Genomic DNA, 6676 nt, shown 5'->3' on the forward strand with positions numbered 1-6676 from the left:
ACTTAAGACTACGTCTTAATTATTAATAGGTAATGAACTATAATATTATAGTCTTTTAATAACTGTTAAAAGACTATCAAACATCCCTTTAGTTCTCTAAAGGGTTGATAGTTGTATAACCGACCAACTAGAAGCTATGCTATGCCAACCGACTAGAACACCCTAAATTAGAGGGTGTGTTTAGCCGATAAAAATAATAAAATAGAAGCCACATATATGTTCTTTATGATAGCATTTACGTCAGAAACAAATGATCACCGGTCCTCCAATTCCTTAGGATGGGTAGTCAACATCTCACAATAAATAACGTAATCCATTTTAATTTAAGCAGAAATATACAAATGCTTTTTATACGTACGCCCTAGTGTTTTTTTATCGAACACCTCTCATTAGACAACTAGCACCGACAAAACAAACAAGCTAAGAAAAGAAATTAGATCAATCTATTATTTTTAATCCAAAAAAACACCAAAGACTTTATATCCTCCAATAAAATGAAGATTAAAATATCCTTGTTAAATATAGACTTGTTCATCGCCTTCCATCTAGAGGTGCACAAACCGGTTTTTTTAAAAAAACCGGTTCGGTTATTAACCGGACCGGTTTTTTTTGGCCCGGAAAAAAACCGGTTTGGTTAATAACCGAACCGGTTAATAACCGGTTTTTTTCTGTCAAAACCCTAACCGGTCTAACCGGTTAGGACCGGTTTAGAAACCGGTTAGAACCGGTTAATAAACCGGTTTTTTTATTAACCGGTTTTTTTTATTAACCGGTTTTTTTTTTTTTTTTTTTTTTAAATTTCGCGGTTTCAAGTACGAATATTTGTTTTTTATATTTTGTACTTAATGAAGACCATTATTTTTTCACAGTATAAACAAACCGGTAACTACAAGGCAAACCGGTAACTACAAGGCAAAACGGACTGACCGAAGCCATTCTTTGCTTTCGTTGTTAGGGTTCTTTGCTTGGAAGATGAGTATGAGTGTGTGTTGGTGAATGTGTTTTCAACAAACCAAAGATTAAAAACACATAACTTTCATTTATAGTTTTTACATTAAAAATACAAACATTAAATCGTTATCGCATATTCGTAACTCAAAAATACAAACATTAAATCATTAACACTGAAGAAATCTCTGCCAAGAACTGTTGTTCATGATTTAACTCAAAAATACAAACATTAAATCGTGAACTAGCAGATGCTCCTGTTGTTCCCAATCGCAGTTTGTTCATGATTTGCCTCCATGTTTGCTGTTTCTTTAACTAAATTAGAAAAATCCAAATCAACAAGTAAATAAGAGCACATATTAGGAAAAAGAATGCTTAGACACGATTACATGAACAACTTGCTGTTTCTTACTCATGATTTGCCTCCATGTTTGCTGTTTCTTTAACTAATTTTCTTCGCTACCCGATCCCGAGCTATTTCTTAGGTAATCATCGTACGCGGCTTCTTCATCGGTCATTGGTTGAGTGTGTCCTTCATTGACCTCGTCTTCATACAAGCCCGCTTCATACTCCATTTCCCCCTCGAGTGAGCGTTGATGTTGTGCCCTATCTAAAGAGTCCAAGTAATCCTTGTAGCAAATCGACATCTCTATAGCTGGTGCAGTGAGTCGAGTCCTCCTAATCGATATAACCCTGCCAGAAACAGAAAAAGCAGACTCCGAAGCTACCGTGGAAGCTTGGACCGTTAGTAAATCTTTGGCCATGGCGGCGAGGATCGGAAACTCATCCTCCTTACCTCTCCACCAAGCCAGCAAATCAAGACTTCTAAATTCATCCGGAGTCATGTGTTTCACAAAGTTGGTACCACCATACCTTCCAAGTTCACTGCTTGGGGTGTTTACCCTTTGACGTTTACCGGCGTCTTCCCAAATCATGTAGTACATCCCCATTTCAAGGTCGGTTTGGGATTGGGATTGGGCAACAGCTCTTAACGAGTCATGAATTTGGGAAGACGACCCGTATTTTGTAAGGTAGACATCATACATGTTTGACAAGGTGGTGTTGAAAGCATTCTTTAAAGTTTGGCTATAATAGGGGTTTTGATCGTCGTTTAACCCAAGCTCATCACAAATTTTTTCTATTAAAGCTTCAACACCACCAACATTGATGCAAGGGTTTAACGCAGCAGCACATGTCAAAACAGCGGGTAGTTGTTGAAAATATTTTCTAAATTTTTCTTTCATTTTTACACCCATATCAAAATAAGGTGCACCCCTACAATCAAGTTCACTCAACTTTGTGCACATGACAGCAATTTTTGGTAAAGCAATGGGGCTTGTTGGATAGTAAACCCCGGATAAACTAGTTGTGCAAGATTTAAAAATTTGAAGGACCTCCGTAACGATCTCAATCAATAACCAGTTTCTAGGATCATATGGTGCACATTTACCCCTACTTGACAAAATTTGATGAAACGCAATTAATGATTCTTTTTGTTGGATGGCTTTCTCAAACATATTACAAATCGAGTTCCATCTTGTTGGACAATCCCAATTTGGCCCCAACCATTGACAATTAGCTTCTACACAAAATTTTTTGTATCTTGAAAATGTTTTATTGTTGCTAAAAACATCTCGTAACATTCTTTTAAAACTGTTTCTTTGCGTTTCGATCACGTTTAACCCATCTTGCATGGCCAAGTTGATAATATGTGCAATGCATCGGCTATGAAAAAACGCTCCATCACAAATAGGTTTATACTTTAATTTTAAATGGCCAACCGCGGCCGTATTGTTGGACGCGTTATCAAACGAAATTGAAAAGATTTTATCTTCAATTTTGTATTGTCGAATGACTTTATCCAAGATTTGAAAAATATTTCTACCCGTGTGCGGGTAATCAAACAATTGAAACGCAACGGTTCGTTTCATCATTTGCCACGACTCGGGGTCAACCCAATGAGCCGTCACACAAATGTATGAGTCGGGCGAACCATGAGGTACCGACCAAACATCCGTTGTTAAGTTTACACCAGTTTGTAAGTTTGAAAAGTATGAAATTAGTTCGGATTTAGCGTTTTTCCATGCTTTAAGACAATCTCTTCTAAGGGTCGAACGACTTACGTGTTGGTAGCGTGGTTGAACATAGTTTTGCATCATCTCCGTGAATTGAGGGTTGTCGAAGTGGTTGAAAGGAAGTGTTTGTTGAATCACAAAGTTTGAAAACTGTTGACGTACCGCTTCAACGTCGTACGTAAACACCCCTCCTTGATTCGTCATCTCCGGCTGCGAACTACTTCCCGCTTCGTCCTTCAAGGCCTTGCAAAAGCGCTGTTGTATATGCGCTTTTAAAGTGGAGTTTGCATCTTTGGCATAGAACTTCAAACAGTGCTTGCATCGAGCCTTTTGGCGACCGTTAGACAGTTCGCATAGGTCGAAATGTTGCCACACATCTTGGTTTCGTTTCGTGGGGATGATCCGAACGACCGTTATGTCTGTGTTCGAGGCACCCATGTTGACGGATGAAGCAGCACTTTGGGAGGCCATGATAATAAGAGCGTATAATCGAGTATGAAATAAACGAGTACGAGTATGAAATAAACGACTACGAAATAAGAGCGTATGGAGTGGTAATGTGGTATAATTGAGTGTGAGATAACAAAATAATCGCGTATGAAATAAACGTTTAGAGCTAGTAGAGTTGTATAATCGAGTGTGAGCTAACCTACCCAACCTAAACTATATATAGTTGTTTGTGGGGGTAAAATGTTAAAAAAACGGCTAGAAATCAAGAAAAAACGGGCAAAAAAGGACCCAAACGGTCATATGGCCGTTTTATAACGGTCAAAAACCGGTTAACTTAACCGGTTTTTAGGTTAACCGGTTTTTGACCGTTAACCGGTTAACCGGTTTTTAGGTTAACCGGTTTTTTAATAACCGGTTTTTAAATTTAACCGGTTTTTTTACTAACCGGTTCAATAACCGGTTTTTGTCCACGAATGAGTAACCGAAGTACTAACCGGCGGTTCAATAACCGGTCTAACCGGTTTTTTAATAACCGGTTTTTCTATTAACCGGTTTTCGGTTAAACCGACCAAACCGGTTCTATAACCGGTTTTTTTGAACACCTCTACTTCCATCCATATAACAGTCATGACAATACCTTGAGACACCTTTTTCTTCTTATTGCAAAATTGGATTGTGTTATGAAGCGTGAGTAAATTCTGAACTGAAAACGCAACAATAGCGCCAGAGAGGGGGGGGAGTGGCACCACGCACTTACATAGTGCCGAATACTATTTGAGGCCAACCAAAAGTGAATAAATGCGAGGCGTTTTCAAGAGCCTCACCACAAAGATGACAACTTACTAACCCGATAGTAACATTTCCAAAAGTAAGACCCTCCTTAGTAGCTACCGATCCATCTCCGCTTTCTAAACTAAAATGTTAACCTTTATATGAACTCATTTATTCCACTTCAAAACAAAAAAAAAAAAAAAACAGTTGGACCGAAAGGATTGAACAACAGCTTGAAAAAGGCGACCATGAAGATCCCAGACTATCCAACCCCATTGATCTTTCGATCTGATCCGAAAGAATCACTTGTTGGCAAAGATTGACCAAAACATCAAACACAGATTTAATAAACAAATATTACACCTTCTCAATATTATTACAGAATTCTATATTTATTTGTTATATATTTACTTTATTAATATTAAAATTTTTATTGTTTAATATTAATATATAAACAATTTTTACAAAATGTAAATACAAATATAATAAAGCTAAATGAAAAATATACTATTTTGGAACTTTTACATTAAATTAATAAATTGCAAAAAATTGGATATTTGTTCCAATCAAACTTAATGTGAAGATATGGGAATGAGGCCGTAAAGTCTCAAATTTAAACCTGATCTCAATCAAGTTTTATTGTAGTGCATTTTTAGACAATAGATGATCCACTTAACAAACGCTGTCTATTTTGGAACTTATACCATTAAATTACTACGGATAACGAAACTTTATTAGTTGATCGTTAAAAATAGGCGTGGTTCGAGTTGACAGTGTCCTATGGTGGTCCACTTGTTTCAAGTGAAAAACTCCATGGAGGGGATGCTTCATGGAGCAATATAAAAACCAAACTACTTTTATTTACATCTAGAATTAGTTTGACCCTTTTTTTAATTTTTTTTGAACGCATTTATTGTTTTCACTAATAACTCTTTATCGTTAACCTTTTGTTTTATTTCATCATCATCATCATCATCGTACTCAGTATATCCCACCAATAGCAATGCTATGGTAGGGTCTGAGGAGGGTAAGATGTAGACAGCCTTACCTCTATCCCATAGGGATAGAGAGGCTGCTTCCGGTGAGACCCCCGGCTCGATAGTAGTTTTGCATCAAGCCTTGGACATAAGGCACATAGCACTCAATCATCGGGACACCGGCTGATTGGTGCATGTGCCCTTGTCTTTCGGCTATCAACGCCACCACATGATGCCTGATTAACCTTCCGCCACTTTTAACGTTATTTTCACGAGATTAGTAAAATAACGTCAAAATTAGTGCAATTTTACTTTTGCCCACCCGAGGGTTCACACATATATACATTATATGCGCGCACCGCAAGCAGGGCGTTTTTGTTTTATTTCATGTTGTTGTTTATCTTATATTTTTTATGATTATTATAAATTAAAAACCAAATTGGTTCAAAAAATTCTATTTTTTACATTAGTATTATGTAATGTTTTTAATTATTTTGTTTGAAGATTCATGTTGGTGAAAACCTAAAATCAAAATGAAATTTAGTCTAAAACCGCTTTTTTCAAATCCATGTACCGTTATTTGTTTTTAGATTTAGTTGAGCTAAATAAATTAGGCTAAAACTATTAGTATTCACAATAATAAAACCCAAAACTAACAAAGTCAGCTACCATATAAAAAAAACACAAAACTTTCAAAAAAACACAAAAAAACCAGCTGGTATTCCGGCGAGGAGACCTAAAGCAATAAAAAAACATAACATATTCATATCATTGCCACCTTTTACATTTCTTTTTCACTATCGAACTAACTATTCTAATAAAATATATAATGTTAAAAATATATAGTTTAAAGTTTTTAAAGTTACAATTACTAAAATGTTGAAAAATATGAAATTTGTGAAATATATAAATAATACAATAATAGACTCTTTAAAAACGATACAATAACTAAATATTACAAATTTACAATAACTAAACTCTTTAAAGACAATACAGTAATTAAATATTACGATAACTAAACTCTTTAAAACAATACAGTAATTAAATATTACAAAAACTAAACTCTTCAAGAAAAGAAAACAAGAATACAATAACTAATAGTATTAAACTAACTAAATAAGGATTTCCGTTAGTTAGTATAATATATAGATCTATAAATAACAGTTGAATATCATAGCTGGAATAGCTCAGTTGGTTAGAGCGTGTGGCTGTTAACCACAAGGTCGGAGGTTCAAGCCCTCCTTCTAGCGACTATTTTATTTTAATTTTTTATTTTTAATCTTTTTTTGCTGGATAGATAACTTTAAATGTTTGAAGGTAAAATGGAGATATAAATTTGAAGAGGTACGTCCCAGCAGAGCCCAGTTGGACCCGCAAGACTCACCTCAAAGAGAGACGTCTGCGCAGTTGAACCCGCAAGACTCACCTGCAACAAGGACGTCTGCGCAAAGGCTA

At 35.9% G+C, this 6676-nt stretch overlaps 1 non-coding gene across 1 annotated transcript; it reads left to right on the forward strand.

Annotated features, from left to right (window-relative positions):
• The first annotated feature begins 6397 nt into the window (after nt 1-6397).
• Nucleotides 6398-6471, forward strand: TRNAN-GUU (transfer RNA asparagine (anticodon GUU)). Its single transcript has one exon. It is a non-coding gene; the product is annotated as a tRNA-Asn (tRNA).
• Nucleotides 6472-6676: the final 205 nt, after the last annotated feature.

The sequence above is a fragment of the Bidens hawaiensis genome, unplaced genomic scaffold, assembly GCF_021521415.1.
Source record: "Bidens hawaiensis isolate Kalapana, Puna unplaced genomic scaffold, B.hawaiensis_p1.1 tig00025007_1, whole genome shotgun sequence".
Taxonomy (NCBI): Eukaryota; Viridiplantae; Streptophyta; class Magnoliopsida; order Asterales; family Asteraceae; genus Bidens; species Bidens hawaiensis.